Source organism: Carettochelys insculpta, chromosome 25, assembly GCF_033958435.1.
Source record: "Carettochelys insculpta isolate YL-2023 chromosome 25, ASM3395843v1, whole genome shotgun sequence".
In the NCBI taxonomy this organism is placed as follows: Eukaryota; Metazoa; Chordata; order Testudines; family Carettochelyidae; genus Carettochelys; species Carettochelys insculpta.
The window spans coordinates 9,846,141-9,861,318 of record NC_134161.1 but is presented as its reverse complement, the minus strand read 5'-3'; the positions used below and the strand labels follow the sequence as shown (position 1 = coordinate 9,861,318).

Genomic DNA, 15,178 nt, shown 5'->3' with positions numbered 1-15,178 from the left:
TGAGGCATTCACAAATCATACAGTGACATGCTGGTATATGTAACAGGATACATAGCCTTCAGTACACACACACGCATAATGCGGCTTATGCAGGAACATATGGCAGGTAAATACATGCACAGAAACAAAAACACATATGTTCATGAACAAATGCACATGTACAAAAAGAGATGTTCATGTGCACATTGACGGGTATACACTGTGGTTCCTACAGGTATACGTTCTTTACAGCTTTGAAGACATAGCCTTAAGTTTATTCCTATTTGCTGCTAGTCATCCATAAATGTGCAGGCTTGATAATAATGTGGTGTTCTTAACTTGGTTCACTGGTTCTGAATGTACCACTGTCAATCAGTGAGACAAAAAGAGAGTAGGAAATCAGACTCCTTATATACATTGCAGGCAATCCCTGCCAATCTGCAAAATATATTATGTGCATCTTATGTATGCTGTACCATTAAGGTTATTTTTTTTCCTGGAAAAATAGTACTTTGGTTCTGTCTGGCAAGATTTTTAATAGCTTGGGAACATGAACTCAAAGCTGAGATGTCATTTCCAAGAATGGTGAATCAGGAAATACCAAAAACGTCCGTGAGAATATGATGATTGTTTCCCCTCATGCTAAATTTCACGAGCTGTTACCAAATCGATAATTAACAATAAAGCTTCGCACTTTCCATCTGTGGATCTGAAAGCAATTTACACTGGAATGGTGAATTTCAAATATATAAAGAAAAAGTGTTTTAAAGGATAAAAATGCAACTCTGCATGGGGAATATTTGCAGTGATTTATGGAGTGAATTTTAAAATAACGCATTTGAAGAACTCCAAATCTAAAGCCCATGTGGGAGTCCAGGTCATTCTTGTTCTGGGAGAATTCTGATTATTCAAAGTTAAAATGACAGTTTTGGATTGTGAATTGTTCATGAAATGAAAGAATAGGAAAAGAAATGGACAGAGATTTAGCTATTTTGGCCCTTGTTACAACCCACTTGTTCCATGAGACTCTTTTGTACCATACACAAAACTGCCAAGTCTTACTTAATTAAGCTTCATTTTCAGTATCTTGTGCTAGCAAGAAAGGTTTTTGCAAAGAATTCAAATGGGATGTTTAAAATCTCCTTCTCTTAAATTACCATGCCTTCAACTGTTTGTGCTATATACTAATATGAAACAAGTAACTCAACTCTCTAGTCACTCTGGGAAAGTATTGAACAACTCCCTGACATCCAGCACTTTTTCCTGCAAAGACTCCTGCTGGAGGATGGGAGCACAGTAGCTGCCAGTTGTCTCCCAGTACAATTCCTTGGACAAACTTCTGCTGTCAGATGCTAGGAGTGCAGTGGCTACAAACTCTCTCTGCAGCCAGTGTGCCCAGATTATTCTTGAAAACTTCTCCTGCTGGGAAGGGGTGGGGCTAGGGTGTACCAGTGAGATCTCCCCTCCCAGGCATGCAGTACCCCTACACCACTGTCTCCAGTGATATCTGCTGAGATTTGAGTGGCTGCCTGCAGCCCATCTCTTGGAAACCTGTTCCTGAAGCAGAAGATTTATGATCTTTTTTAAACAATCTGTCACTCCCACTACTCAGGTGAGCCTTTAAGGAAGGCAAAGAGTCTGCTTTGACGGTGAAATGTGTCTGAGTTCTGCAGTACAAGACTGGAAACTTCTCCCTCCTTCCCCAGGTGTCCTCATATCTCTTCAAGGCAAGGTATAGTAAGGTAAAGTTTCCTGTCAGAGCGCCAGCAGAACACCTTGACGACCTGCACAGTTAATTCCAGCAACCTTGGCCCGGCCCTTTTAATTGATAGAAGCAATATTTATTCAGCTGTCATCTCATGAAGAAGCTTTTGAGCCTGACTGGTTCCTAAGCACAAACAAATGTTTACAGGGCACTTCTGCATGGTGTGTCTACAGGTGGCATGATCAGCAAGGATAACAAGTCACACTGGTGCCTGGCAGCATGGAGAGATGTGCTCACTTTGATTTTTACAAGGTGGTTACCTGATCAGTGTGAAAGCATTTCAAGGTCCTTCCCATGAAGGGATGTTTTTCAGGTACCCACCCCTTTTAGACATTGCTTCCCTCACTCATTCTTGCTGGTTGGTATGTCTTTCCCTGCCCTGCACAGGCAAACTGAAACATGGGGTCTGGTTACTATGGAAGCTCTGCCCTGGGAGAACATAATCACTTACCAGTGTCTTGGGTGAGCTTTTAACAGAGGACACAATCTGGCTGGGAGCAAACCTAACTCCGAGCATTTACAAGGTACTCTTATACCAGGCTCTGGCATTGGTTTTCTGTGCCAGTATAAGATAGTGGGAAGTTGTTGTTGGTCTTTTGCTTTCTTTTTTTCTAGGTACTTGGCAGAAATGTTTATAACAGTGCTTCATGGAGGTAAGTGACTTTCCAACTTTGGATTTCTGTTCCCTCCTACTTGTCTATAAGAAACTTAATTACTTAGCACAAAAGAGGCAGTAAAGACAGTATTCCTGTCCCCACTGGGTACACTGTTTTGGCAGGAGAAAAAAAAACAAAATATTGTCCAGGAAGTGGTTTTCTTTTTCAAAAGTTCTTACAAAAATACTGGGTTTTTTTCCACTTAATGCTAATATTAGGAAAAGATGAGTGAAGTTTCATGGGTGAAATTTTCAAAAATGCCTAAGTGACTCAAGAGCCTAAATTGCATTTTCAAAAGTGATTTAGGCTTAGATTTTAAAAAGGTATTTAGGCATTAGTAAGTTCAGCCTTACCATCCCTGTCTGATTCAGGCAACTAAATCTAATCTGCAAAAGGGATTTAGGCACTTTGTGGCCAAAATCCTCTTGACGGGTCATGAGATTTAAAATGCTAAGTGTCTAAATCACATTTTTAAATTAAATCAGCTGAGGCATCGCAAAGATAAGTGTAACAGTGCCTAAATACCTTTAAAAATCTGCCCTAAAGGGCCTAAAAGAGCCTAAGTTTTCATTTATACCTCAAATTGTAGGTCATGCTAACTCTGTGAAAAAATCACACCCTGTGCTCTGCAGATAGGTCAAATTAATCCCCATTGTAAAAGCAGCTAGGTCAATCAAGAATTCTTCCTCAACATAGCTATCTTCTCTTGATTGGGTGGCTTTACTGCAGTCATTAAAAACACTTCCTCTTCTGGTGCTGTAGCAAATGTCTACACTACAAGGCCATGTCTACACTAGCCCAAAGCTTCAAAATGGCCATGCAAATGGCCATTTCGAAGTTTACTAATGAAGCACTGAAATACATATTCAGCACCTCATTAGCCTGCCGGCAGCCGTGGCACTTCAAAATTGACGCGGCTCACCGCCACACAGCTCGTCCAGATGGGGCTCCTTTTCGAAAGGACCCTGGCAACTTTGAAATCCCCTTATTCCTATCTGCTGTTAGGAATAAGGGGATTTCAAAGTTGCCAGGGTCTTTTCAAAAAGGAGCCCCATCTGGACGAGCCGCCAAAGTGCTGCAGCTGCCGGCCGGCTAATGAGGTGCTGAATATGTATTTCAGCGCTTCATTGGTAAACGTCGAAATGGCCATTTGCATGGCCATTTCGAAGTTTTGGGCTAGTATAGCCCAAATGTTAGAGAACTGTAGTGAGACTTAGAGTTAGCATCACTGAGAATCAGTGGAATTTAGGCACAGATCCTCAAAGATATCCAAGTGCCTCCCTCCCATTGATTTCAGTGGCTCCTAGGAAAGGGTCAAAGCAAATAAAAAAGAAATATCTAAATATCATTTCCATGCTATCGTTAACATTATTTATTGTTTGAAGTTATTTTCTAGCTCTTTTATCAACTGTGACTCCTGCAGGCAGCTACCTTGAGGCTGGAATAGCTGTTCTCTACTAACAGCCCCACTTAATAGTACCCCAGACTGATTCCTGCTTAGAAAAAGCAGGGGTGGCTGAACAGTGAGTTTCCCTTCTCATTCTGAATTCAGTCATCCACTGCAGTGACTATTGTTGGGAGACACAGAGCCAGAATAGCTTAGGGACAAAGCTTTTGGTTTTGTGCAGATCTTACAGCCAGGGCTAACAAGTGGTCAGGAAGTGGGAAAGCAAGACAGTTGTACTGAGGCGCCAAGCACAATAGCTGTAACTGGAGTGTAATAGGGGCAAAATGACAGCGATAGGTTCGATGTGAACATGAAGTACCAGGTTCCCATATTTCTCTTGATGGGTATGATCCCACCAGCCACAATGAGTTTGTTTTGCTTGATGAATTACGTCTTTCTCACAGAAAATGAACAAGCCCTTTTTAACATTCACTGCAACGTCCACCTTCTCCTGGAGAGCATCAAACACCGCTGTGGCTGTGAGAATGAAGGTATGGTAGGTCACTGTGTGTTGCTGGGGTCCTCATCTTGTTACAGCTGTAGTCAGCTATGCAGTCTGAGATGAGACCAGGTTTCTGCTGACCTTTGCTTGCAGTGTGGGAGTGACACCGAACCATCTAGGGTTAAAATCTGAAAGAACATGGATGCTAACTCCAGTAAAGTGACCAGGTATCTAGTCTTTGACTGGAATACCCGGTAAAAAGCGATGCTGGTGGCTTCTGTGAGCCCTGTGCACTGGACCATTAAACGTCCAGTCAGCCATGTAGCCAGGGATAAGACAGGCTCATGCTTTCCTGTCCTGGCACCACACTGAATCCCAAATGCATCCCACAAGTTCAGTTCCTACGTGGGGGAACCACAGGGTTTCACACACTGCCTCCACCATGGGCACGGAACAGACATGCTGGCTGCTTTCATGGTGCAGCACAGTGTCGCGTCAGGGCAGGTGGGTACCAATCTGCCTTAACCCTGCAACACCACTGACTGGGAGTTAGTTGAGGTAAGCCTGTGCCCAGACCGTGCCCCAGCCCTGAAACCAACCATCTCATCCCCAAGCCTGCCCTCCCAGCTGGATCCCACACCCCCTACATTCCAACCCCCTGCCCCAGCACAGAGCTCCCTACCACACCCTGAACCCCAGCCCCAACTCAGAGCCCTCAGCCCCTCCTGCATGACAGTTCCCTGCCTCGACCTACAGTCTCATTCTGCACTCTGAATCCATCAGCCCTATCCCTGCTGTACAGCCCACTCTCGCACCCCAAGCTCCTCATCCCTGGCTTGACCCCTGAGCCAGCACTCCCAGTCCAGAGACCTCACTGCCTCCCACACCCTTAGCTCCAGGCCAGCTGAAGTGAGTGAGGGTGAGGGACAGTGAACCACTGAGGGGAATGTAATGAGTGGGGTATGAGGGCCGGAGGGGAGGGGAGGGGCTGCAGGAAGGGATGAGGCTTGGGTGTTCACTTTTGTGAGGTTAGAAAAGGGGCAACCCTAAACTTCTAATTTGTAATGATCAAGTCCCATATGGTTGTGCTGATATTCCAACATCTGTTGCTCTTGCATATATTCCCATACGTTGGCTGCAAACCCTGGCTCCAATTTACCATGGTCTCAGTGGGACATAACAGGAAGCAAGCGTCTCCGAGGAGTCCCCATGAGCTTGTTAACTCACATGACATAAACTAATACAGTATGCTGTACGATTGTATTTAGCTGCTATGGATTATAGCTGCTCCTATGTAGACTTTCGTGCTCTGAATGAGAACCATGTTCATTTTAGACATGGGCCTGAATCACACTCTTCCTGCTCCAAGACTTTATTGGCTCACTCACCCTCAGCTCTTATCATGTTATGCATTGCAGATGAAATTGAGCTGGCAGATGTGAGTGGCCAGGTGAAGAATTTGCTTCAGAACCAACATCGCTGTGCCTCAGAGCTTTTGAATGAAAGAGAAACCTGTGTACCCCTCAGTGTCACACGTAGGTACATAGGTACAGCTTGGTTCCTTGAGAGGAAAATGCCTCTGCATTTTGAGGGCTGCAAAAAAAAAAAAAAAATCCCAGTTCCAATTCTAGCCACTAGACAGTATATCCTCAGGACAAATGTTTCTCTGTTTATGAAATTCCTTTGGCCCTCACAGGTGGTGACGGTTCTTCAGAGGCAGTATTTACACCGCTACTGAAAGATCAGGAAGTCATTAACCCTAAGTTCCTCGGTAAGTTGGGCTGCTAGGCTAGAAATGAAAGTGTTACACAAAATGTGGTAAGATGTTGAATTTATTTTCAACAGTAAAGAAGATACCATCTCAGTTATACTCCTCAGGAAAGGATCAAAACCCAAGCCAAAGAGGAAAGATTCAAATACGCAGTCAGTCCTAGGAAAATTTCTCTGCAGTTTCTTGGAGACAAATTGACATTGTCAGAGGGCAGCAGGCCTTGCCTGGGGGAAAGGGAAAGTTCTGATTCACCTGGGAGTAATTTACTCAGTAATTATCTGGGAGATATTACTTAAGCAGTGAAACACCTGGGCATGATACCAGGCTAAGGATCTCAACTAGAGAGGGAATTTCTGAGCAGAAAGGCTGCTTCTCGTGAGATTGAGGGATTGAGAAAGAGTGATTCCTTCCAGCAGACTGGGGAGAAATTGCCAGACAAGCTAACCTCACAAAGAGAGAAAAATGTATTAAGAGGTTGGGGAAGACAGGTAAGGAATAGCTCAGAGACAAAGGATTGGAGTAGGATTGGTTCTTATATTTTTAAAGAAGGCCCCAGAACTAGAACCAAGTGGTGAGTGGGCTTAGGTGCTCATACCTACTCCAGCCAGGGATTTTTCAAGAAGAGGCTCCTAAATTTTGAAGGAATAAGGCAGATTAACCTCTGCTATAGCTATGGTCAGCTGGAAGAGGGTGCTTAGGAAGCAATAGTGCCCTTCCAAGATGCATTTACATCCAAACTGCCTCTGAATTTCTTCCCCTTTAGGGTGGTGTACTGGAGTCTTAGGAGCAGACTTGTCTCCTACTTGGACACTTTTGACCTTTCCTAATCCAAATGCTTTTCTTTTCTCTGTGAAGCTAAACTGGGGAACCAGGAAGATTCCAGGGTCTCCTTTACCAGAGTGAAATCCAAAAAGACAGGCAGAAAAACGAGTGTGCTCTTTGATGCTCTGTCTGCAGAAGGTGAGTCTCTGAACTTTAATGAGGGGATCATGGAGTTGAATCCTGTTACACTCCCTTTCGATTTCTTCACCCATTCATGAGTATTATATGTTTCTGCTGCAGGTAAACAGAATCAGTTGCCTCGGGGTAATGCAACTAAAACTATGGTTTCCTCTCCGAAACAATCCAGGAGACCCTGATAGTGGCAAATTCCAAGGGATGGTTGGTGCTGAGCTGTTGGAGGACCTCTCCTTCCTGGCTGCTATTTGCAAATATTTTGTTTTCTGGCTTGTTCCTTGGTGAAGCACCTGTTTGGGCTGGGTCCAGGAGCCTGGAACGCTTGGAGTGTTCCATGCACATAATCATTCTAAATGATCCCAAATTTGCTTTGGAAAAGCTCTTCCATTCTCTGTTGGCCAGTTAAAAAGGAAGTGAGACGGGCTTCTCTCATGATGGTTCAAAGAAAAATACAAAGTTGTATCTCAAGAGGGAGTACTGTGAACTAGTGATCCAAGCCTGGGCAAAACAGGAGAGCACTCCTGGACCACTGATTTGTTAATTCAGCAGCAAAGGTGCATGTGGTGCTTTGCAAACCCATTTAAAATGACTGCTCCATACCCTCAAAGAACTTGCAGTCCGGCCAAAGCTCTTCAGCTGGTGACTAATCTCACTGAGCTACTATTTCAGTGGGATTAACTCCCATGCTTGGATTTAGGTTCATGCATAAGTACCCTGATGAACAGTGGTTGTAATGCTTAGTTTCACTACTCTGAATCATGATTTTCTGTGAAATGTACCATAGTGCTAGAGTGGAAATTGGCTGACCCTCCTTTTCATATGGCCTGGTTTGTGTATCTTTAGTCCTTGGCTCCTCCTGTGGATGAATCAGATGAGGAAAACTCAAAATTTTTCCCTCATCTGGTGGCAGTCTAAGCACTGCTGCAAAAATAAGAACTATAGGAGGATTATAGCTACGTGACCAGGTGCACTGATGCAGGCAAAATATTCACTGAAGGCTCCATGAGGACCCCCATGTTCAGGTCCTAGAAGATTACTCTTGGATGTAAACTATAAAATACAACCTGCACTGTTGTCCTAGTTAATGTGTAACTAACTTTATAGGTACCAGTTGGAGTTTTGTTGTTTTGGCTGCTTTCGCTCTGTGATTTCAGAATTATGATTTGCAACTTCTGATTGATGCATCCTTTGCTTTTTGCTATGTATTTCATCCTTGGGTGTCCCTGTGAAACATTAGTGCTGTTTGTGTTGGATAGCTTTCATGCTTTCTCCCTTACACAGAGAGACATTGAAATAGTAGGTTTCTTTGAAGTTACTTGGCATTTATACCACAGTGATCAACAACAATCTGCCCCATGACCCCCAGTCTTGTGACTGTCATTCCTTTGTAGACCCCTACATCCCAACAAGGCCAAGCTATAAGTGGCACATTTGGGGGTGGATTTAGGAACTGCTGTACATCTTGCCACACGGTACAGGATCAGGACAGGCAGCACCATATCATTGCAATAGTGCTGACTCTGGCTCAGGAGGAAGATGAGGATGGGAGAACTACTTGACCTGCTCAGACAGGTGTGGGTCCATTTCATGTCTAGCTTATTGGATGTAAACTATAAAATACGACTGGGGCTGCATGCACACTACAGTGACTCGCTCAGCTTGTGTTTACCCTATGCCGACAGGTACAGGTAACCTTCTGAACCCCATTCGCGATGGGAATCGGGGATTGCAATTATTCCCCATGAACAAGCAGCCACCTGAGATTGAGCAATAACAGGTCTGTGATGCCCTTAGATGTCTGGGGCTGCCCGTGTGCTACACTGGCTGGCTCAGCTTGTGTCTGCCCTATGCCAACAGGTGTAGGTAATGAAGTGAATCTCATTTGTGATGGGGATTGCAATTGTTCCCCATGAATGAGTAGCCACCTGTGAGTGAGCAATAACAGGTCAGTGATGCCCTTAGATGTCCGGAGCTGCATGTGCACTATGAAATACAATGTGCATTGATGTCCTGGTTAACAACCGAGCAGATTTCTTCTCCATGGTAACTACTGGGTATGTCAGAAATGTTCATCGAGAATGCATCTGCTGCACTGGCAAAGATCACATTCAGTTCTTATTTACACTGGGCACTGAATCCACAGGGGGCCAGTCCACAGGCTCATAGCAGACTTCATTCTAGAATTTCAAATAGATTGCTAAGGTGGGGAGTTAAGCTCACTAGGGAGAGGGAGAGACTTAGGTTGCACAGTCAAGCTAAGTGATTTAGCCAAGACTCCAGAGCAGTGTGGTAGCAGGATAGAGGTTTAAGCACCTCTGAAAAAGAAAAATGTTCCTGTACTTGGTGTGAGTGAGGCAAGATTGAGCTGACACTGTCAAGGTGAAGCTATCATTGCCAAGGTACAAACACCTAGTGATCTAAGGCATAACAATGGAGTCACTGAAGGACATGTGCTGTCAACTGAGTGATGCCTAAGGATGACAGTCCAACAAGGAGGTCTACCCTCTCGGGAGGGTCTGCACAAAATAGATTTGATAGCAAAGTAGAGTTAGCTGTCCCATTCCTGCACTATGATCACCAGAGTTCCAAAGAACCATGAAGTCACAGGGAGGTGCAGATGCTTTCCACTTCAGAAAATTGGGCCTTGCTTATTTATTGTGACTTCACTGCCAAGACATTAGACTTCCAACAGTGAAGAGGCACCCAAATCTATGGTAATTTAAGATAAAGGAGACTGAGGGCTTTTGGAAACTCATGTCATGCTGCTGCGGGGAGGGAAGAGTTGAGTAATTTGGAAAATATCTGCAGTGATACTGGATGGAGGGGTGTTTTGTTGAAAAATTGTTGGGGGAGAAATCCTCTCCCTACTGACTTCAGTGGGACCAAATTTCACACAACCCTATTAATACGCACAGCGTATTGGTGTGGGAGGAGGGTTATGTCCTTGCACATGTTTGTTTTGTACATCAGTGCACATAGGTTAGTCTGCGTCTCTGGGCAAGCAGCGATCTGCCTGACTGTGCACTAAGTAACTGTATGCACCTAACTTATTTTCCAAACCTGTTCTGTCCTCTCCATTCTCACTTGTCTAAATTATAGATGTTCTTCCTATTATGAAATGCTTCATCTAAGATGTCTAAAACATCAAAAACCAATAACAAGGGTGACCATACAAATCCAAAGCATCCTAATTTCCTTAATACAAAAGAAGACTGGTTACAGCAGATTTAACAAATTCTGGGGTCAGCTTCTCTCCCAAGGGGTGTCTTAATTTGGGTACCTAAAGATAGTGAACATTTCTGACAACATTGACAATTATGTCCTAGCATCTCTCTTTGTAAAAGGAGGATGAGTGTGAATAATATCAGTGGGATAGCAGTGTTAATCAGTAGATTCACAAATAACAAATGCTCCTGTAGCACTTTGAAGTCTTAAAAAATCTATTAGATAATGAGTTTCCATGGGTAAGGCCCACTTCTTCCAATTATTGGAGTAGACAAATACAATGCAGGATTTATAAAGCGGGTCAGGGGAGGTTAGCTATCACTTGTAGGACCAGTCGATGAAGCAAATTAAGTTAGGAAGGATGCCTGCCATTCCTGCAAATGTCAAAGGGATGGAAATTGGCCTTTGTAATGCATAGTTAAGGCCTAATCTAAATGTGTTGAATTTGTAAATGAATTCCACTTCAGATGTCAGATGCAGGGAGGTTGGATTAATGAACCATTCTAAAGACCTTTGAAAATGGTATATGTTTCATTGCAGAATACACTCTTGTTTTTTTGTCTTGCATTCCATCCTTCAGAGATGGTATGGCCTTTTGTGTTTTTTAAGGCTGTGTGCAGCAGGGACCTTTTCTCTTCATTTGAGCTATGATTTCATTTCAGGTTTCTATGGAACTTTGGTAGTCAACATTCTCATACTAGTCCAGCTGCTGATAAATTTGGAATGATCATTAAGCTACCTAACAACACCAGGAGAAGAATATTTCTCCCATCCTTGATGACCAAAGAATCCTCTGCTGGTCCTACATTCAAAGTCATAGCCTTATCACAAGGTGCAGAAGAGCTAGAGATGGTTGATGTCTTTCAGTCAAAATATTTTTTCCTGAAGCAAACGTGTTTAATACATGCACTTTTGCCAACAATTGACTTCTGCTTTCCTGGTAAGGTTTTTGGGTATTCATTGAAACCCAAAACTTAATGAAAACTACTTCCCCATCAGTTGAAATTAGATCCATGGGATTAGATGAACATGTTTTAACAGAAGAAAACACCTATGTGATCAATTCACCCCTCATCTTCTGGCAAGTACCCTTACGCTTTTCAGTATGAAGTTTAGCAGTCCTCCTTTACAGGGACTGATTAAGGCCAGAAGGGACCCTTATGACCATGTAGTCTGAACCTCCTGTGTAACATAGGCCAAGGAACGCCCCCCTCAATAATCTAACCTGATTTCTATTTTAGGCCATATAAATGCAGATGCTGATCTTATTGATAACTCTCCCTATCTACTAGGTAGGTCTCAAAAATAGCATAAAGAAGCAATTGAGAAGAAACCTTCTGCTTTAAGGAGATGGTGGAGTCTCCATGGAATAAATTAGACTATGCTCAGATAAGAAATTATTGACTTTACTGACCTTGACTCATCCATCGAAGACACAGAGAGCTTGGGATCTCAGAACTAGAGCAATAACAAAACATGGCATTTCCATTCTGTGAGAAATTTTGGCATTTCAAAAAAAATTTTGCTACACCTCAGAATAAAATTTAAAAACTTCCAAATTTCTGTGGAAAGAAAACTTCACTGTTGTGCTTTCTTTCTAGATGAAACAAAGCAGCCCCTGCCTCCCAGACACTGCTTTGCATGCAAACAGCTCAGAGTGTCTCATACCACAGACACAAGAGTTAAGCCCTGAGAACTCTATGGATTACCAAGTTCCTGCCACAGTGCATGGAATCTAAAGGTCCTGAGGCTCCTCTTTCATCAGGCTGCTGAGGTGGCAGCAGCTAATGGGCATTACCTCGTACAATCAGTCCCACCATTAGTTCATTTTAAACTCTGTATACATGTTACCAATACTGCTAAAATGTTTTGCTTAGTGAATGTCCGTAGCTTTTTTACCTTTGTCTTGCACGACATCTGTGCCTATAACCCTGTGTGGCCTTGACCCTGTGCGTGATGTTAAGTCTTTCAGCTGGTGAATCCAGTGTGGGAATAGTATAAACCTATTGAAACTTCTCATCAGTGTTTGGAAATAAGGCTCAGATAATCATGGAGAGCTGCCAGATCAAACTTACTGGTTCACAGAGCTTTATGTACCCAAACAAGCATTAATTTGAAAATAGAAACGATGTCTCATAAAACACTAAAATAATCAAAGCAATGACAGTAAAAACCATAGTGTTTCCTCCATGAAAGGAGGAAGGAACAAAATTCAGAGTAATAGAGCTACCCACAGCCAATTATCATTTTGCAATTGGGTTCATTGCACTTTCTTTTCACAGTAAATATCCCCAAGTTAAGGCAGTGTTTGTTATTTTTAGTAAAACCTTTGACTCGTTCCAGAACATGGTTAAACCTTTCTAGTCTAGCACTCTCTGGCCCAGCACCATCTGTGATCTGGCATGAATTTAGTTACGAGATATCCAGTTATCATGGGTGTGGTCAAGCTTCCCATGGTCCCATAAAGTTTGTTTACAGCCACCAGTCCTGGATCTCGCCGTTCAGTGCTGTTATTTAGCTCTAATTTACCCCTAAATGCCTTCTCAGAGCTCAGTGAGCAGTGGAAGTGTTTGTAATGGATATTAATAATAATACTGACTTCCTGTGGTTCAGCACTGGGCAGATCTTGAGGGTGCTGGACGAGAGAGGTACCGGATTCTCATTGATTTCAGTACCTTTAAAAGTGTAGGTGCCAACATTCAGGCACCACTGAGCTCCTTAAAAACCCCTATCTCAGTTTGTACCTAAACTTCCACTATTAAAGTCTCTGAGGAGCCTCAGTTTCTGTCAGTGAACATAAGCACAGCCACCTTCATCTGTACGTGCAGGACCCCATCTCAAGCCCAAGCTGCCGTGTCTAATGTTATCCAGACCAACATATGTACAATGTAAAGAACTTTTTAAACTGGTATAGAAATGGGAATACACAAACATAAAAACATTAACATATTTCCAGATTTTTTAATAAGATGGGTGGGCCTGAGACCTACAAGCCATTTGGCTGGAAATCCCTTTCTGAAATTTTACATCCCCCTGAGGGGACCCCCTCACCACCCACTTTGCACCCCCTACTCTAAGCTGAATGTCTGTGCACCCATAAGCAAAACATTCAGGTAACACCCAGGTGATTACCAGACTGCTCACAGCCAGCAGTATGTGTTTCTATTGATGGTGCACATCCAGACATGCCTTGGTGCACATAACAAAATGTATTCTGCCAATGCATGGAAAAAAATTGAAAGGAACTCTGATCGTTTTAAATTGACTGTTTTAATTCTGATTTACATGTAAGGCAGAAAACTTCAAGTTAATATACCCATTGTCATCACCTTTTGGATTTTTGCTTTGTACAGGTTGCACCTCCCTGGTCTGGCATTCTCAGGACACCGCTGATCCTAAATGAGGAAGTTTGCCACAGCAGGGAGGCCAGTTCTGGCCCCTGTGCTGGGTTCGTTTCTCAGCTCCACTCCTTGCCTCAAGCTATCCCCACCGCCTGCCCGCCCACCTGGTTGCCAGCCCTCCTGCCCAGTGACGCTCCTGGCTCCAGCTATTGGCCCCCACCCCCAACCAACCTCACTATCAACCCTGACTGAGGAGCCCACATCTGCTGGGCTGCTTGCCATGCTGATGGGAGTGCTGGCTGCTCACCCACTTGGGTTGCCTTTTACTTTGCAACTAAATATAAACATCACATTAAATTGGGTGCTTTTTTTTTTTACTGACTACAAAAGTATACTATATTTGTACAGATTTATTTAAGCAGTTATATAACTACACTTATTTATTCAGTCTTAATTTGTGACACTTTTTATCTTAATTACTAGATAAGTAATTTTTACTTGTCTTTTGTGTCAAGCTCTATTTAAATGGCAATTCAAATGCAATTAAAATACACAAAACAGCATTCCACTTATTTTATTAAATAAAACTTCCTTAAATGTGGGTGGATACATAAGAAAAAAAAAGTTTATCAAAACACGTTTTGAATTTAAAACTACTTTATTAAACAAAGGTAATATTATCTGTAATTAGTTAATTGGATTGTTTCTGGACAGGATGGCCTCAAGATTTTAAAACTAGTTGAGTTCATCCTCTTACACCTAGTTTTTATTCATATATTTAAAAAAAAAAGAAAAATTAGTTTTTCAGCTCTCATGTGGTTTCTTAACTTTGATTGAACTAATCATTGAACTGAACTGGTTTCATAAACTGAAAGGAAAAAAATTTCTCTCTGCATCTGTATGTGCTATTGCTGTCAAAAGATGGTTTAGTATTTCATGTATCTGGCAAATCCAATTTCATCCAACTTCAAAAGAGTGACTTTGCTTAAGATGTGATGCCAAACTTACACTGTTTGTATTTAATTTAACTTATTTTAAATAAGACTGCCTAGGCCTTAATATACATCATCAATTTCAAAATGTAATTTTAAAAACTCTAATTTTTAAAATACCCTCATTTGATTTAAACTTAAAAAATAAATTTAAAAGATTGTTTTTTATCTACCTTCCCTGCTGCAGAGAGATTATCTCTTTTACAAGCATATAAAGGAAAAAATTTGTGACTTCACTGAGGCAGAGAGGGAAGTTGGTTACTTGAATGCCCCTCTCTGGGCTTAGGTCTCTTACTAATGGAATACTGCCCAGCTACCTGGTCCGTGTGGGGCTAGGAGGGACTCTTGTAACTTCTGTGGCCCACTGGAGAAAGGAGGATGTGATAAGTGAGGATGGCTGCTTTGTTTCCATTTTGTGCCACCCAGACTACTATAGTGGCCCTGGATAACCATGAATTGGACCCACAGAGTATAAAGCAAAGACCAAGGGCTTGTGTGCTTTAGAATGTAGTGAGGATACTCTCTACACTGACAAAAGCAACAGATACCTCACCACCTCAATATCTGGTAGCTCTGTGGACAGGAGAAACCTGGGAGTTCAGT

General features: G+C 42.6%; 1 long non-coding RNA gene across 2 annotated transcripts; it reads left to right on the top strand.

Moving 5' to 3' along the window:
* Positions 1-6,025: 6,025 nt before the first annotated feature.
* On the top strand, positions 6,026-13,684 carry LOC142001555 (uncharacterized). Of its 2 annotated transcripts, none has more exons than XR_012642520.1 (3): positions 6,026-6,060; positions 6,916-7,020; positions 13,596-13,684. It is a non-coding gene; the product is annotated as an uncharacterized LOC142001555 (long non-coding RNA). The 2 variants fall into 2 exon arrangements; XR_012642519.1 differs by lacking the exon at positions 13,596-13,684 and adding an exon at positions 10,905-10,962.
* Positions 13,685-15,178: the final 1,494 nt, after the last annotated feature.